This window comes from Zea mays, chromosome 4 (assembly GCF_902167145.1).
Source record: "Zea mays cultivar B73 chromosome 4, Zm-B73-REFERENCE-NAM-5.0, whole genome shotgun sequence".
NCBI classification, from domain to species: Eukaryota; Viridiplantae; Streptophyta; class Magnoliopsida; order Poales; family Poaceae; genus Zea; species Zea mays.
The window spans coordinates 245,986,333-246,005,537 of record NC_050099.1 but is presented as its reverse complement, the minus strand read 5'-3'; positions in this window follow the sequence as shown (position 1 = coordinate 246,005,537).

Here is a 19,205-nt window from a genome sequence, read left to right as displayed (position 1 = left end):
GTGTAGCCTGCAGCTCAGCGGACAGAGGAGAAGCATCGTCAAAAACAAAATTCCCATGATGGAAATTGTTATACCAGTCATCTTCGTTGGGAAAACCCTCCTGATGAAGGTCTTGGTGCTGAGGCCTTCGGTGTTGCTCATCCTGAGCAAGATGACGAACTTCTTCAGAGGCTTCGTCTATCTGCCTCTGCAGTTCAGCTAGCCTGGCCATCTTTTCTTTCTTCCTCTGTACTTGTTGATGAAGCATCTCCATATTTCTGATTTCTTGATCTATCTCGTCCTCTGGTGGTGTCGGGCTAACAGCCTTCCTTTTCTGGCTTCGGGCCTCCCGAAGGGAGACTGTCTCCTGATTGTGGTCCAGCGGTTGCAGAGCTGCAGCCGCAGTTGCTGAAGCTTTCTTCGACGCCATAACGAAGGTTTATGATCGCCGAAGGTGTTCAAAAAACTCAAAGAGTGGAAGTGAGTTCACCGGAGGTGGGCGCCAATGTTGGGGACTTGTTCTCAAATGCTATGAGTCAAGAACAAGGCAACATAGAAAATGTTAATCGGTAAAGTCCTTCGTCCTTCGAAGCATTATTCCTCTCAGGATATAATGGGTTTCGGACGAAGGTTATGAAGGGCATACCTTCATAAATATATTATATAATGACGAAGGATGAATTATAAGAAATATAATGAACAACATAAACAATTACGTCTTATTATCATGTTTAAACAGAAATAATCATTGGATTACAAATGTACCTTCAACTTGAAGGAGATGAAAGTACAAGCGTGACGCAAAAGTGAATGCCAAATCAGCCCCCCAGTACGGGGGTACTGTTCACCTATTTATAGGCACAGGTCACAGCCTATGCAAAGTTACATTCATGCCCTTTACATTTGATAATAATTCTATTGTAATCTATCGAGGTCTGAATAGCCTTTTCATCTTTAAGTCGGTTTCATTTTGTTGCTATCATGCCGAAGCTTTCCTGCTCACACCTTCGGCGCTGTATCAACCTTCGTATTATTCTGGTCTGCTGTGATACCGACTTGAGTCCGAAGATACCTGTTCACACATTAAACTCCAGAAATACTGTTAAATCCTGTTTTTGAGGACCTTCGTAAGCCGAAGGCCCCCAACAGTCCAAATATCATGCGCATCATAAATAGATTCGTCATAGTTTGATATGAAGGCATGATAATCTTCTTTGCTAAGAGAATTGCTTAAGATGTCAAATGCTAGATAGTTTAAGCGAAAACATCTTTGATCCTCCTCGGAAATAATTTCTTTATTATAACTAGAAGTGAAGAAACTCTTGTCTATAATTTTTTCTAATCGTGGATCTACTGTTCTAAAAGCATTTAGCACACTAGTAGACCATGAATCATAGTTAGAACAATCATCAAATAAAATCTCAAGAGTTACCTCCTTCCGAGTTGTGTTCTCTTGGGTCTTCTTGTTCTTTTGGGATCTTCTACGAGCCATCACTTCGAGTTGTTAGACTCAAGATGAAGTGCCTAGCTCTGATACCAATTGAAGGTCGCCTAGAGGGGGGTGGATAGGCGAAACCTGAAAATTAAAACTTTATCCCCCAACTAGATCCCTTGATTAGTGGTTAGAACAAGATAAACAAATATCGGAGTATAAAAAGCTAAGTCCTTTGCTTGTAAAGAATGTTGCTTTGAAATAATGTGGAAGTAATAATCAATACAACTACTAGATATATGGATAGTCAAGCAAGAGGGCTTAGATGAAAAGAGCAATAACTCAAGTTCTTTCTTGCGGAGTGTTGCTTCACTAAATGAGAATTTAACTTGAAGCAACACCAAATGATATGAGCAAAGAATAGTGCAAGAGAACTTAGAGTAAGGGAAAGCAAACAAATCTCAAGCAAAAACACAATGAACACGGGTGATTTGTTTTACCGAGGTTCGGCCCTCGAAGGCCTAGTCCCCGTTGAGGAGTCCACTCAAGGACGGGTCTTTTTCAACCCTTTCCCTCTCTCCACCGATCACACAAGGATCGGTGAGCTCTTCTTCTTCTCAAGGATCACTCTCGATCCCACAAGGACCACCACACTTTTTGGTGTCTCTTGCTAGCTTTTACAAGCCTCCAACACTTTGGAGGAAGTTCGAATGGGAGTCAAAACTCCACGCGCAAATGAACACAAAGATGAAGCTCACACTATCTCTCAATGGATCTCACAAGGCACTAGGGCTAAACTCAATTGAGTAGCTCTCAATTGCTCGCTCTTCTCTTTTGTGGCACTTGTATTGGTTGTAGTGGGCTAGATCTTGTGTATAGGATGTATCAATGAATATATGTGGTCGGGAGGGCTTGAGTATGTCAACTAGATGACTTGGAATGTTGCTTGGACTCCCACACCTTGAAGTGGCCGGTTGGGGTGATATTTATAGCCACCATCCAATTTTGTAGCCGTTGGAGAAGCTGCTGGCGATGGGCGCACCGGACAGTGTCCGGTGCGCCAGCCACGTCAGCCTACCTGTTGGGGTTGGAGCTGGTCGACCGTTGGAGGCTTTGTCCTCATGTGGCACCGGACAGTCCGGTGTACACCGGACAGTCCGGTGCCCCTCTGATTCTCTGCTCTGACTTCAGCCGCGTGTACTGTTGCGCACTGTTCACTGTCAGAGTCGACCGTTGGCGCGAGGTAGCCGTTGCTCCGCTGGCGCACCGGACAGTCCGGTGTACACCGGACAATCCGGTGAATTTTAGCGGAGCGGCCTTCCGATTTCCCGAAGCTGGCTAGTTTGAAGCCGCTTCTCTCTGGAGCACCGGACACTGTCCGGTGGTGCACCGGACAGTCCGGTGAATTATAGTGGTCTGCGCCTGAGAAAACCGAAGGTGAAGAGTTTGAAGGCAATCCTCCCTGGTGCACCGGACACTGTCCGGTGCCACACCGGACAGTCCGGTGTGCCAGACCAGGGAGCACTTCGATTTCTTTTTGCTCCTTTGTTTTGAACCATGTCTTGTTCTTTCTATTGGTTTCTGTTGAATCTTTGACACCTGTTGTAACACCCAATTTGTAGAAGATAATATAATAGGAGAAAAGTTATTTTCTTTTATTTATGTGTGTTATATCTACATGCCATCACTTGTAAACGCCATATTTAAAACAAATAAAAGATATGCTACTAAACCATGCATCATATTGGAGCTTTGTTTGCGCATTTAAAACAATAACATTAATAACAATATAATGTTGAAGATAATGAGTTGAAGATTGTGATTAAACCTAAATTTGAATTTGGAATTTGAAATGAGAAAACAAGAAAGGAGTATTACATATAAATAAAAATAACTATAAATAAATATAAATATATCCATAAATTAGTATTTCTATTTGGTACTCATGATCTATGAGATATGCAAATCAATTTCGAATTCAAACAGTAGGTTTGAATTTAAAACAAAGAAAAAGAAAAGAATACACATTATAAGATAACAATAATAAATAATATTATTTCAAACTGTAGAATTATAATTCATGTATACTTTTTCTTCATATTTGGAATCTGGAGTTCAAAACAAGAATTTGAATTGAGTTTGAATAATTGGAATTTGAATTAGAAAAGAAAAGAGTGAAAAAGAAAAAACATAAGCCTCACTTGGGCCTAATCCCTCCCTTCTAGCCCATATGCACTTTGCCACCCGCCAGCCCACTCCTGCTCTAGCGCTGGCGTATGGGACCCACTGTCAGCCCTATCATCTTCCTCAAGTCCGAACGGGGGCGCTAAAACAGAATTCCGCCGAGATCTTCGCCGCTGCGTTCGTCGAACGGTCTCCTCCGGATCGAGCTCTACTCCGGTATAAAATCCTAGACCACCTCATCCTATCCACATCCCAAGCTGCCAGGATTGGAGATCTAGCGCCATGGGGGGGGCCTCGCCTCGGGTGCCACCGCGGAGCTCATGTCTCCACCACCGTTGAACTTGAGCCGAGCCTCCTGGGCGCTCCCTGAGTTGCGCGGAATGCGTCCGAGTTGCCTCCAAGTCAGCTCGGTGGTCGGGTCCTCGCCGGGCCGAGCTAGTAGCTTCTGCGCCCCAAATTCACTCGCCGGGAGCGGGGTTCGTCGGGGAGTCGCTCGGTGCCGCGGACTGGTGCCTCGGCGTCGCCCTAACCCTGGTATGACCAACTCATGCCTTCTCTCTCGAATTCATACCGAGTAGCACCGATCTATGTAGGAAGAACGTCTCTGGTAGATCGTGAATTGCTCGTCGGCGTTGCGCGTGGTAATGGACCTGCGCCTTCCCGTGGGTACCGCGTGGTGTCGTGTTCTTCCCGATTAGCAGACTCCGACCAGACTCATGGTGTACCAGCAGGAGTGTAGCGCCCTTGGGGTGTGTGCTTAGGCGTCGAGAGTGAGAGAAGGGTGGAGCATGAATGACGCCGCCGTGCGGATGAACAGGGGTGCGCCGCCGCAGGGGAAACCATCTGCGCCTGTGTTCCGTCCTTGGCGCAGGGTCGAGTGTGATTCGCTAGTGTGCGGAATAGCCGTCCGTTCCCTCGGTGTGAATCTGGAAGTCGCCTGGGCGCGGAGAATTGCTCATCGGACTGCCGCCGTCTACGCTTTCCGTCGTGCTGCGCGGGCAGGGGTCCTCGCGCTGTAATCCACGGTGAGTTTCAATCCCACGTGTTTGCGGTACTCAAAGTATTACGATTTGCCCTTGTGCGCGGTGGTTGAGTGCCGGGTGATCGGGCGCGTCGTCGCCGGAGTGTGCGCCGCCGCGCTCTGCGCGCGACTCACGTCTTCGCGGTCACACGGAGAAGATGGGGTATTAGCCCTTGGATGGGAATGGTGCGGTTAGGATTAGATCAGGGGGCCGGACAACTCCTGACCGTCCGATCTAGATGTGTGGCTAGGATTAGAACGGGGAAAGTTGCACCGCGACCGTTGATCCTTGATCGTGCGGGCGTTGGTCGATCGGAGCTACATTAAATCCGGGGCGCTAATGTTCGATCCAACGTCTCAGATTGTGTACCGGTTCACTTATGACTGGATCTGATCTGGGCCTTGGATTTCTAATCCGACGGCCTATATCACCCCGTACCCCTTCGCGGCGCATTTTTGCACAGTAGCCCCTCGGAAATCATAGATTAGAACCCGCTGTCCAGCTCGGGTTGCGTCTGAGTCTGGGGAGTTTTCTTAGATATGCCCCTGCTGTTTTCAGTATTTGAGGCCCAGTCCAGAGATTTATAAAATTCAGAAAAGGGATTAGAAAATGATTTTAATGTGAAAATAAATGATAGAATTTGTTTAATTCATATAAAATTCATATGAAGTCAAATTTAATCCATTCTAGTTTCTATAATTTTGTAATATTATTGTTTATCACATAGTGCCTCTGTTTTGATATGAAAACAATAATAAAATTAATTTCCTAATTAATCTTATATCAAAATACATAAAGCCCTAGGAAATTCATAAATCCTCCGTTTTAACTCCGAAATGATCCGTTCAAGTTGCGTTAGTCTCGTAGCAACGCGTAGATTATTATTGCACCATTTGTTCTTATGTTTGGTGTGATGTTAATTTTATTTATACCATGTATGTCTGTATTGCTACGTCTAGCGGTGAGGACACGTGTCATCTGAAGAGCAAGTTGGTACCTGGAATCTCAAGTGCCAGGCAAGTTGTGCCCTTGATCACTTCTTTTTACCCACTCATGTTCTAATTAATCATAATGATCTGCATAGGTTAATTTGATGGGACCCAATAGGTTACCCTAGTTTGTCTATCTTTATACCTTGTTTACCACTGAACTTTTTGGGTAGTACTTGCTAGTGCTTTATGTGGTTTTGGGTATGAAGATACATTATTCATGATCACACTTTTATTATCTGTTTATTATCACTGTTCATGATAAGATCATTATGTTAATTGGAACATGGAGAACCACCCGGGAAAACAGTGCTACCACAAGGGTTTAATGGGACGCCCTTGGCTGATTAATTAGGAAAGCTAGTGGAAGACTACCTTACCCGAAAGGGGCAAGGGCAGTAGGGGAGTGGTCAGTGTAGGGAGGCCCTCGGGAGGATTTTGCTATGATGGCGGTCCTGCAAGGGATTCCTGGGAAGGCCCTCGGGAGGATTTTGCTGTGATGGCGGTCCTGCAAGGGATTCCTGGGGAGGCCCTCGGGAGGATTTTGCTGTGATGGCGGTCCTGCAAGGGATTCCTACATTGGAGCTTCCTATAAACTGTAGCGGGTTTTCTGAAGCTAGTGGAACTTTGTAAAGGCCTCGTAGTGTTACCCTGCCTCGCCTCCTCGGTAGAGGTGTATGGGAAGTCGCGATCCCTTGGCAGATGGGTAACATGACTTGTGGGTAAAGATGCGCAACCTCTGCAGAGTGTAAAACTGGTATACTAGCCGTGCTCACGGTCATGAGCAGCTCGGACACTCACATGATTAATCTATGGAACTTAAATTCAATTTGTCATATGCATTGCATCGCAGGTGATGTTGTTACTTCTGTTCTACTATTTAATTGGGTTGGTATTTACTTATACTTAGTAATGGCTAATAAAAATTTGACCAACTTTAAAAGCAATGCTCAGCTTCAGCCATCCTCTTTGGTAAGCCTTACACTTCACATGAGCTCCCACCTTTGGCGAGTTCATACACATTATTCCCCACAACTTGCTGAGCGATGAACGTATGTGAGCTCACTCTTGCTGTCTCACACCCCCCCACAGGTCAAGAACAGGTACCGCAGGATGTGGCGCTTGGAGGATGCTGCGATGAGTTCGTGAGAGATCTAGGCCGTCGTCTCCCAGTCAACTTTGGGTTGCTGGACCGTTGTCTCCTTATAATGTAATTATTTATTTTGTATAGAACTCCTGTTATATATAAAGATGTGACATTCGATCCTGTGCCACTTTACATCATATGTGTGAGACTTGGTCCCAGCATACCTGGTGTTTATGTTAGCGCCCGGGTTTTGGACCCCTAAAATCCGGGTGTTACAGAAGTGGTATCAGAGGAATGTTGACTGTAGGACGAAACCTAGATAGAACTGGACAACCAATACTTACTTACCTTTGCTACTCTGATTCTTTTCTAAACTTTTCTTAATCTATTCTCATCTATTTCCGCTTTACTCTGATTATTCTTACCTCTTCATTCTAAAGACAAATGTGGATTTCACACTTTGAAATCCTGTGCCTAAAGTGACTTTAGGAATAGGAGACCTACTCTAGGAACAAAAACAAAACTATTTTTATAGGTATTTGTATGCTTGAATGTTTGTTCTTATGATACTTGTTTGATTTGGATCTTGGATTGAGTGTGATTAGTTGTGGAGTAATGTCCACAATCACATCTGCATATACATATAGAAAAAAAAAACGGTTATAAAAATATCTAAATGAAGTTAAATTATCCCTCATTAAAGTATCTAGCCTAACAATATCCATCTCATCTAAAAAGATTCTATTCTACACTCATAGATCTATCTCATCCCAAAAGATCCTAACTGATCCTAATTAAAATATATCTTATCTTAAAAGATTTTCTCTTATCTTAATAGATTCATCTTATCTTAAAAGATTCTATCCTATCTTATCTTGTCATATCCTAACTACTTTGCTTATCTCGTACTAAGTGTAACAACTATGATCTATTCTAAAATAAGTAGATCTTAACTAGTCTAATCTAGTTATATCCAATTTGTATATCCCCACCTAACATCAAACAAGATTTTTGACCTACATCATGTAGTCTATCTCATCCATATCTATCTTAACCATATTCCCCAACCCCGATGATATACACTAACCTCGAATCAATGAGACTCCGGATTTTTGAACCAACTATAGACTAAAAGCGGAATTACAAACCAATTCTTTTGTATCCCCTTTTCTTACAAATCTCGAGGACGAGATTATTTTTAAGGGGGGTAGGATTTGTAACACCCAATTTGTAGAAGATAATATAATAGGAGAAAAGTTATTTTCTTTTATTTATGTGTGTTATATCTACATGCCATCACTTGTAAACGCCATATTTAAAACAAATAAAAGATATGCTACTAAACCATGCATCATATTGGAGCTTTGTTTGCGCATTTAAAACAATAACATTAATAACAATATAATGTTGAAGATAATGAGTTGAAGATTGTGATTAAACCTAAATTTGAATTTGGAATTTGAAATGAGAAAACAAGAAAGGAGTATTACATATAAATAAAAATAACTATAAATAAATATAAATATATCCATAAATTAATATTTCTATTTGGTACTCATGATCTATGAGATATGCAAATCAATTTCGAATTCAAACAGTAGGTTTGAATTTAAAACAAAGAAAAAGAAAAGAATACACATTATAAGATAACAATAATAAATAATATTATTTCAAACTGTAGAATTATAATTCATGTATACTTTTTCTTCATATTTGGAATCTGGAGTTCAAAACAAGAATTTGAATTGAGTTTGAATAATTGGAATTTGAATTAGAAAAGAAAAGAGTGAAAAAGAAAAAACATAAGCCTCACTTGGGCCTAATCCCTCCCTTCTAGCCCATATGCACTTTGCCACCCGCCAGCCCACTCCTGCTCTAGCGCTGGCGTATGGGACCCACTGTCAGCCCTATCATCTTCCTCAAGTCCGAACGGGGGCGCTAAAACAGAATTCCGCCGAGATCTTCGCCGCTGCGTTCGTCGAACGGTCTCCTCCGGATCGAGCTCTACTCCGGTATAAAATCCTAGACCACCTCATCCTATCCACATCCCAAGCTGCCAGGATTGGAGATCTAGCGCCATGGGGGGGGCCTCGCCTCGGGTGCCACCGCGGAGCTCATGTCTCCACCACCGTTGAACTTGAGCCGAGCCTCCTGGGCGCTCCCTGAGTTGCGCGGAATGCGTCCGAGTTGCCTCCAAGTCAGCTCGGTGGTCGGGTCCTCGCCGGGCCGAGCTAGTAGCTTCTGCGCCCCAAATTCACTCGCCGGGAGCGGGGTTCGTCGGGGAGTCGCTCGGTGCCGCGGACTGGTGCCTCGGCGTCGCCCTAACCCTGGTATGACCAACTCATGCCTTCTCTCTCGAATTCATACCGAGTAGCACCGATCTATGTAGGAAGAACGTCTCTGGTAGATCGTGAATTGCTCGTCGGCGTTGCGCGTGGTAATGGACCTGCGCCTTCCCGTGGGTACCGCGTGGTGTCGTGTTCTTCCCGATTAGCAGACTCCGACCAGACTCATGGTGTACCAGCAGGAGTGTAGCGCCCTTGGGGTGTGTGCTTAGGCGTCGAGAGTGAGAGAAGGGTGGAGCATGAATGACGCCGCCGTGCGGATGAACAGGGGTGCGCCGCCGCAGGGGAAACCATCTGCGCCTGTGTTCCGTCCTTGGCGCAGGGTCGAGTGTGATTCGCTAGTGTGCGGAATAGCCGTCCGTTCCCTCGGTGTGAATCTGGAAGTCGCCTGGGCGCGGAGAATTGCTCATCGGACTGCCGCCGTCTACGCTTTCCGTCGTGCTGCGCGGGCAGGGGTCCTCGCGCTGTAATCCACGGTGAGTTTCAATCCCACGTGTTTGCGGTACTCAAAGTATTACGATTTGCCCTTGTGCGCGGTGGTTGAGTGCCGGGTGATCGGGCGCGTCGTCGCCGGAGTGTGCGCCGCCGCGCTCTGCGCGCGACTCACGTCTTCGCGGTCACACGGAGAAGATGGGGTATTAGCCCTTGGATGGGAATGGTGCGGTTAGGATTAGATCAGGGGGGCCGGACAACTCCTGACCGTCCGATCTAGATGTGTGGCTAGGATTAGAACGGGGAAAGTTGCACCGCGACCGTTGATCCTTGATCGTGCGGGCGTTGGTCGATCGGAGCTACATTAAATCCGGGGCGCTAATGTTCGATCCAACGTCTCAGATTGTGTACCGGTTCACTTATGACTGGATCTGATCTGGGCCTTGGATTTCTAATCCGACGGCCTATATCACCCCGTACCCCTTCGCGGCGCATTTTTGCACAGTAGCCCCTCGGAAATCATAGATTAGAACCCGCTGTCCAGCTCGGGTTGCGTCTGAGTCTGGGGAGTTTTCTTAGATATGCCCCTGCTGTTTTCAGTATTTGAGGCCCAGTCCAGAGATTTATAAAATTCAGAAAAGGGATTAGAAAATGATTTTAATGTGAAAATAAATGATAGAATTTGTTTAATTCATATAAAATTCATATGAAGTCAAATTTAATCCATTCTAGTTTCTATAATTTTGTAATATTATTGTTTATCACATAGTGCCTCTGTTTTGATATGAAAACAATAATAAAATTAATTTCCTAATTAATCTTATATCAAAATACATAAAGCCCTAGGAAATTCATAAATCCTCCGTTTTAAATCCGAAATGATCCGTTCAAGTTGCGTTAGTCTCGTAGCAACGCGTAGATTATTATTGCACCATTTGTTCTTATGTTTGGTGTGATGTTAATTTTATTTATACCATGTATGTCTGTATTGCTACGTCTAGCGGTGAGGACACGTGTCATCTGAAGAGCAAGTTGGTACCTGGAATCTCAAGTGCCAGGCAAGTTGTGCCCTTGATCACTTCTTTTTACCCACTCATGTTCTAATTAATCATAATGATCTGCATAGGTTAATTTGATGGGACCCAATAGGTTACCCTAGTTTGTCTATCTTTATACCTTGTTTACCACTGAACTTTTTGGGTAGTACTTGCTAGTGCTTTATGTGGTTTTGGGTATGAAGATACATTATTCATGATCACACTTTTATTATCTGTTTATTATCACTGTTCATGATAAGATCATTATGTTAATTGGAACATGGAGAACCACCCGGGAAAACAGTGCTACCACAAGGGTTTAATGGGACGCCCTTGGCTGATTAATTAGGAAAGCTAGTGGAAGACTACCTTACCCGAAAGGGGCAAGGGCAGTAGGGGAGTGGTCAGTGTAGGGAGGCCCTCGGGAGGATTTTGCTATGATGGCGGTCCTGCAAGGGATTCCTGGGAAGGCCCTCGGGAGGATTTTGCTGTGATGGCGGTCCTGCAAGGGATTCCTGGGGAGGCCCTCGGGAGGATTTTGCTGTGATGGCGGTCCTGCAAGGGATTCCTACATTGGAGCTTCCTATAAACTGTAGCGGGTTTTCTGAAGCTAGTGGAACTTTGTAAAGGCCTCGTAGTGTTACCCTGCCTCGCCTCCTCGGTAGAGGTGTATGGGAAGTCGCGATCCCTTGGCAGATGGGTAACATGACTTGTGGGTAAAGATGCGCAACCTCTGCAGAGTGTAAAACTGGTATACTAGCCGTGCTCACGGTCATGAGCAGCTCGGACACTCACATGATTAATCTATGGAACTTAAATTCAATTTGTCATATGCATTGCATCGCAGGTGATGTTGTTACTTCTGTTCTACTATTTAATTGGGTTGGTATTTACTTATACTTAGTAATGGCTAATAAAAATTTGACCAACTTTAAAAGCAATGCTCAGCTTCAGCCATCCTCTTTGGTAAGCCTTACACTTCACATGAGCTCCCACCTTTGGCGAGTTCATACACATTATTCCCCACAACTTGCTGAGCGATGAACGTATGTGAGCTCACTCTTGCTGTCTCACACCCCCCACAGGTCAAGAACAGGTACCGCAGGATGTGGCGCTTGGAGGATGCTGCGATGAGTTCGTGAGAGATCTAGGCCGTCGTCTCCCAGTCAACTTTGGGTTGCTGGACCGTTGTCTCCTTATAATGTAATTATTTATTTTGTATAGAACTCCTGTTATATATAAAGATGTGACATTCGATCCTGTGCCACTTTACATCATATGTGTGAGACTTGGTCCCAGCATACCTGGTGTTTATGTTAGCGCCCGGGTTTTGGACCCCTAAAATCCGGGTGTTACACCTGTAGAACATGCAATCTAGAGCAAACTAGTTAGTTCAATTATTTGTGTTGGACATTCAACCACCAAAATCATTTAGGAAAAGGTTCAAAGCCTATTTCCCTTTCACATCCTTCATCCCAAACTTGGTGAGTATGTCTTGAATATACTTCGTTTGGCTAATGAAGGTGCCCTCTTGGAGTTGCTTCACTTGAAATCCTGAGAAATACTTCAACTCCCCAATCATAGACATCTCGAATTTATGAATCATAATCCTATTAAATTCTTCACAAGTAGATTTGTTAGTAGACCCAAATATGATATCATCAACATAAATTTGGCATACAAACATATCATTTGCAATAGTTTTAGTGAATAGAGTAGGATCGGCTTTTCCGACTTTGAAGCTATTAGCGATACCATGCTCTTGGGGCTTGCTTGAGCCCATAAAGCGCCTTAGAGAGTTTATAAACATGGTTAGGGTACTCACTATCTTCAAAGCCAGGAGGTTGCTCAACATAGACCTCTTCCTTGATTGGTCCATTGAGGAAGGCACTCTTCACGTCCATTTGATAAAGCTTGAAGCCATTGTAAGTAGCATAGGCAAGTAATATATGAATTGACTCAAGCCTAGCTACGGGTGCATAGGTTTCACCGAAATCCAAACCTTCGACTTGTGAATATCCCTTGGCCACAAGTCGGGCTTTGTTCCTTGTCACCACACCATGCTCATCTTGTTTGTTGGGAATATCCACTTGGTTCCTACAACATTTTGGTTAGGACGTGGAACTAAATGCCATACCTCATTCCTTGTGAAGTTGTTGAGCTCCTCTTGCATCGCCAACACCCAATCTGAATCCCTTAATGCGTATTCCACCCTGTATGGCTCAATAGAAGACACAAAGGAGTAATGTTCACAAAAATGAGCAACACGAGATCGAGTGGTTACCCCCTTATGAATATCGCCGAGAATGGAGTTCACGGGGTGATCTCTTTGTATTGCTTGATGGACTCTTGGGTGAGGCGGTCTTGGACCCTCACCATCTTCCTTGTCTTGATCATGGGCATCTCCCCATTGATCATTGTCCCCTTCTTGAGGTGGCTCATCTTCTTGATCTTCATTCTCATCCTCTTGAGCTTGATCCTCATCTTGAGTTGGTAGAGATGCTTGCATGGAGGAAGATTGTTGATCTTGTGCTTGTGGAGGCTCTTCGGATTCCTTAGGACACACATATCCAATGGACATGTTCCTTAGCGCGACGCACGGAGCCTCTTCATCATCTAGCTCATCAAGATCAACTTGCTCTACTTGAGAGTCGTTAGTCTCATCAAACACAATGTCACAAGAAACTTCGACTAGTCTAGTGGACTTGTTAAAGACTCTATATGCCCTTGTGTTTGAATCATAACCAAGTAAAAAGCCTTCTACAGCCTTAGGAGCAAATTTAGATTTTCTACCTCTTTTAACAAGAATAAAACAATTGCTACCAAAGACTCTAAAATATGAAACATTGGGCTTTTTACCGGTTAGGAGTTCATATGATGTCTTCTTGAGGATTCGGTGAAGGTAGAGACGATTGATGGCATAGCAAGCAGTGTTGATTGCTTCCGCCCAAAACCGGTCCGAAGTTTTGTCCTCATCAAGCATGGTCCTCGCCATGTCAAGTAGAGTTCTATTCTTCCTCTCCACTACACCATTTTGTTGTGCCGTGTAGGGAGAAGAGAACTCATGCTTGATGCCCTCACCCTCAAGGAAGCCTTCAATTTGAGAGTTCTTGAACTCCGTCCCATTGTCGCTTCTAATCTTTTTGATCCTTAAGCCGAACTCATTTTGAACCCGTCTCAAGAATCCCTTTAAGGTCTCTTGGGTTTGTGATTTTTCCTGCAAAAAGAACACCCAAGTGAAGCGAGAATAATCATCCACAATCACAAGACAATACTTACTCCTGTCGATGCTTATGTAGGCGATCGAGCCGAATAGGTCCATGTGGAGCATCTCAAGCGGCCTGTCGGTCGTCATGGTATTCTTGTGTGGATGATGAACACCAACTTGCTTCCCTGCTTCACATGCACTACAAACCCTGTCTTTCTCAAAATGAACATTGGTTAGTCACAAAATGTGCTATCCCTTTAGAAGCTTATGAAGATTCTTCATCCCAACATGGGCTAGTCGGTGGTGCCAGACTCAACCCATGTTAGTCTTAGCAATTAAGCAAGTGTCGAGTTCAGCTCTATTAAAATCAACTAAGTATAGCTGACCCTCTAACACTCACTTAAATGTTACTGAATCATCACTTCTTCTAAAGACAGTAACACCTAAATCTGTAAAAAGACGGTTGTAGCCCATTTTACATAATTGAGAAACAGAAACCAAATTGTAATCTAAAAAATCTACAAGAAAAACATTGGAAATAGAATGGTCAGGAGATATAGCAATTTTACCAAGTCCTTTGACCAAACCTTGATTTCCATCCCCGAATGTGATAGCTCTTTGGGGATCATGGTTTTCTCGTAGGAGGAGAACATCTTCTTCTCCCCTGTCATGTGGTTTGTGCACCCGCTATCGATGATCCAACTTGAGCCCCCGGATGCATAAACCTACAAAACAATTTTAGGCCTTGTTCTTAGGTACCCAAACGGTCTTTGGTCCTTTCACATTAGAAACAAGCACCTTGGATACCCAAACACAAGTCTTGGAGCCCTTGTGTTTACCCCCAACATATTTGGCAACTATTTTGCCTGATTTGTTAGTTAAAACATAGGATGCATCACAAGTCTTAAATGAAATATTAGGTTCATTTGATGCAATAGGAGTTTTCTTCTTATACAATTTAGCATGGGTTGATTGCCTAGAACTAGATGCCTCACTCTTATACATAAAAGTATGATGAGAGCCAGAGTGAGACTTTCTAGAATGAATTCTCCTAATTTTGTGTTCGGGATAACCGGCAGGGTATAAAATGTAACCCTCGTTATCCTGAACCATGGGAGATTTGCCCTTAACAAAGTTGGACAATTTCTTGGGGGCATTAAGCTTGACATTGTCTCCCTGTTGGAAGCCAATGCCATCCTTAATGCTAGGGCGTCTCCCACTATAGAGCATGCTTCTAGCAAATTTAAAATTTTCATTTTCTAAGTCATGCTCATTAATCTTAGCACTAAGTTGAGCTATGTGATCATTTTGTTTCTTAATTAAAGCTAAGTGATCATGAATAGCATCAACATTAATATCTCTACATCTAGTGCAAATAGAGACATGCTCAACGGTAGATGTAGAGGGTTTACAAGTATTTAATTCAACAATCTTAGCATGTAAAATAGCATTCTCGTCTCTAAGATTGGAAATAGTGGCATTGCAAACATTTAAATCTTTAGCCTTAGCAATTAATTTTTCATTCTCAATTTTAAGGCTAGAGAGAGATGCATTCAATTTGTCAATCTTGGCAATCAAATTAGCATTATCATTTCTAAGTTTGACAAGAGAATCATCACCAACATTTAATTTCTCAACCTTAGCAATAAATTTATCATTCTCAAATCTAAGGTTGGAAGTAGTGTCATGGCAAGTACTTAGCTCACTAGTCAATTTTTTACATTTTTCAACCTCTATAGCATAAGCATTTTTAACTTTAACATGTTTTTTGTTTTCCTTAATAAGGAAGTCCTCTTGGGTATCCAAGAGTTCATCCTTCTCATGAATAGCACTAATTAATTCATTCAATTTTTCTTTTTGTTGCATGTTTAAGTTGGCAAAAAGGGTGAGCAAATCATCCTCATCATCACTAGAGCTAGCATCATCACTAGAAGTTGTGTACTTAGTGGAAGCTCTAGATTTTACCTTCTTCCTTTTGCCGTCCTTTGCCATGAGGCACTTGTGGCCGACATTGGGGAAAAGAAGGCCCTTGTTGACGGCGATGTTGGCGGCGTCCTCGTCGGAGGAGGAGTCAGTGGAGCTCTCGTCAGAGTCCCACTCGCGGCATACATGGGCATCGTCGCCCTTCTTCTTGTAATATTTCTTCTTCTCCTTCCTTCTCCCCTTCTTGTCGTCGCCCCTGTCACTATCACTTGATAATGGACATGTAGCAATGAAATGACCGGGATTACCACACTTGTAGCAAACTTTCTTGGTGTGGGGCTTGTAGTCCTTCCCCATTCTTTGCTTGAGGATTTGGCGGAAGCTCTTGATGATGAGCGTCATCTCCTCGTTGTCGAGCTTGGAGGCATCGATGGTGAGCCTACTTGACGTAGACTCTTCTTTCTTCTCCTCCGTTGCTTTGAATGCAACGGGTTGCATATCGGTTGTGGAGGAGACGCCTTGCTCGATGATTTTCTTGGAGCCTTTGATCATCAATTCAAAGCTCACAAATTTTCCTATAACTTCCTCGGGAGACATTAGCTTGTATCTAGGATCACCACGAATTAATGGAACTTGTGTAGGGTTAAGAAATATAAGTGATCTTAGAATAACCTTGACCATTTCATGGTCATCCCATTTGGTGCTTCCGAGGTTGCGCACTTGGTTCACCAAGGTCTTGAGCCGGTTATACATGGCTTGTGGCTCCTCCCCTTGATGAAGCATGAACGACCGAGCTCCCCCTCGATCGTTTCCCTCTTGGTGATCTTGGTCACCTCGTCTCTTTCGTGCGCGGTCTTGAGTACGTCCCAAATCTCTTTGGCGCTCTTCAACCCTTGCACCTTGTTATACTCCTCTCGACTTAGAGAGGCGAGGAGTATAGTGGTGGCTTGAGCTGAAGTGCCGGATTTGGGCTACCTCATCCGAGTCATAGCCTTCATCCCCCACGGATGGTTCCTATGCACTAAACTCAACAATGTCCCAAATACTAGCATGGAGTGAGGTTAGATGGTGCCTCATTTTATCACTCCACATACAATAATCCTTACCGTAAAAAACCGATGGTTTGCCTAGTGGGACGGAAAGTAAAGGGGTGCGTTTGGAAATGCGAGGATAGCGTAAGGGGATCTTACTAAACTTCTTGCGCTCATGGCGCTTAGAAGTGACGGAAGGCATGTCGGAGCCGGAGGTGGAGGGCGACGAAGAATCGGTCTCGTAGTAGACCACTTTCTTCATTTTCTTCTTCTTGTCGTCACTCCGGTGCGACTTAACGCGGGGAGGTGATTCCTCCCTCTTCTTGTTGGCGGACTCCCCCGATGGAGCCTTCTCGTGGCTTGTGGCGGGCTTCTCGCCGGTCACCACCATCTCCTTCTTGGCGTGAGCTCCCGACATCACTTCGAGCGGTTAGGCTCTTAATGAAGTACCGAGCTCCGATACCAATTGAAAGTTGCCTAGAGGGGATGAATAGGCAAATCTGAAATTTATAAAGTTTAAGCACAACTACAAGCCGGGGTTAGCGTTAGAATTAAAGTCGGGTCCGAAAGAGAGGACGAAACAAATCACAAGCGAATAAGAACGGATGACACGGTGATTTGTTTTACCGAGGTTCGGTTCTAGCAAACCTACTCCCCGTTGAGGTGGTCATAAAGACCGGGTCTCTTTCAACCCTTTCCCTCTCTCAAACGATCACTTAGACCGAGTGAGCCTTTCTCTTCAATCAAATGGGACACTTAGTCCACTACAAGGACCACCACAACTTGGTGTCTCTTGTTTTGATTACAAGTGAGTTGAACACAAGAATAGAGGAAGAAGAAAAGCAATCCAAGCGTAAGAGCTCAAAAGAACACAAATGTCTCTCTCTAGTCACTAATTTGTTTGGAGTGATTCCAGACTTGGGAGAGTATTTGATCTCTTTGTTTGTGTCTTGGAATGAAGTCTAGAGCTCTTGTATGAGGTTTGATGGCTGAAAACTTGGATGTATTGAAGTCTGGTGGTTGGGGGATATTTATAGCCCCAACTACCAAGTTGACCGTTGGTGAAGGCTTCTGTCGTATGGCGCACCGGAAAGTCCGGTGCGCCAGCCACGTCACCAGGTCGTTGGGTTCCGACCGTTGGAGCTTCTGACAATGGGCTTACCGGACAGTCCGGTGGTGCACCGGACAGGTACTGTCCACTGTCCGGTGCGCCACCTGACGCCTGCTCTGACTCTGCGCGCGCAGTCGACATTGTTCCTGTTCACTGTAGCCGTTGCAGACGACCGTTGGCGCTTGGAGCCGTTGCTCCGCTTGGCACACCGGACAGTCCGGTGCTACACCGGACAGTCCGGTGCTACACCGGACAGTCCGGTGAATTATAGCGGAGCGGTCTCCCGAATTCCCGAAGGTGGCAAATTCAGAGTGGAACTCCCTGGTGCACCGGACACTGTCCGGTGGTGCACCGGACAGTCCGGTGTGCCAGACCAGGGCTGCCTTTGGGTTGTCTTTTGCTCTCTTTATTTGAACTCTTTCTTGGTCTTTTTATTGGTTTGTTGTGAATCTTTGGTACCTGTAAAACTTATAATCTAGAGCAAACTAGTTAGTCCAATTATTTGTGTTGGGCAATTCAACCACAAAAATCAATTAGGAAAAGGTGTAAGCCTATTTCCCTTTCAGACAGCTCACAACAACTTTTTTTCACAGCTCGCAACTAAACTAAACACACCCTAAACTATTTACAAAATATAGTTTGTTTGAATTGGAAAGTAAGATAGTGATAGAATAGTGAGACTTGCTTGAACTGGGGAGTGAGATAGGGATAGAATAAGGAGCCTATGGGAGATAGCCTGACCCTTATCTCCAAGAGTCTCTATATCTCATATTTTATCTTACCATCTATTTCAAATTTCGCTAATCAATATAATATATAATGCAAGATTCATATACACGTTCTGCTAGAGGTTGTCTAACTTTGGAGAAAGCTTACAAAGCTTGCAATTGCATGGTGATATACTCGGATAGCAAAGCACAAGCGTGGGACGTGGCAACTAGAGGTGTCAATGAGAAATTTCCCATTAGGTTTGGACATCCCATACTCATTCCTATGAAGTTATACTTATCCTCATCGCTATACCCATACCCATCATGGTTATATAATTCATCTCATACCATCTCCATTCGGGTTTGGGTCTCCATCCCTACAAGTAAAGCATTATCACATTATATTTTATATGACATTAATAGTCACATGACATCCAACAACAATATATCACCAATAAATCTGACATGTAACAAGAAAAATATTGTTTAATCATATAAAACAAAAAACAAAGTAGCACATGAACTGATGGTTGGGGCCGTTGGTGGCTAGCAGCCCAGGTTGGGTGGATGGCTGCTTAAAGGGTTGGGAGAGGTAGGGTTAGTTGTTACGATTATTGTATACTAGGCTACACACTTAATTTTATTGGGTGAATATTACTATGTCTAATCGGGTTTAGATGATTGCTTTTTAATCACATAACCCTTTAGGGCTTGT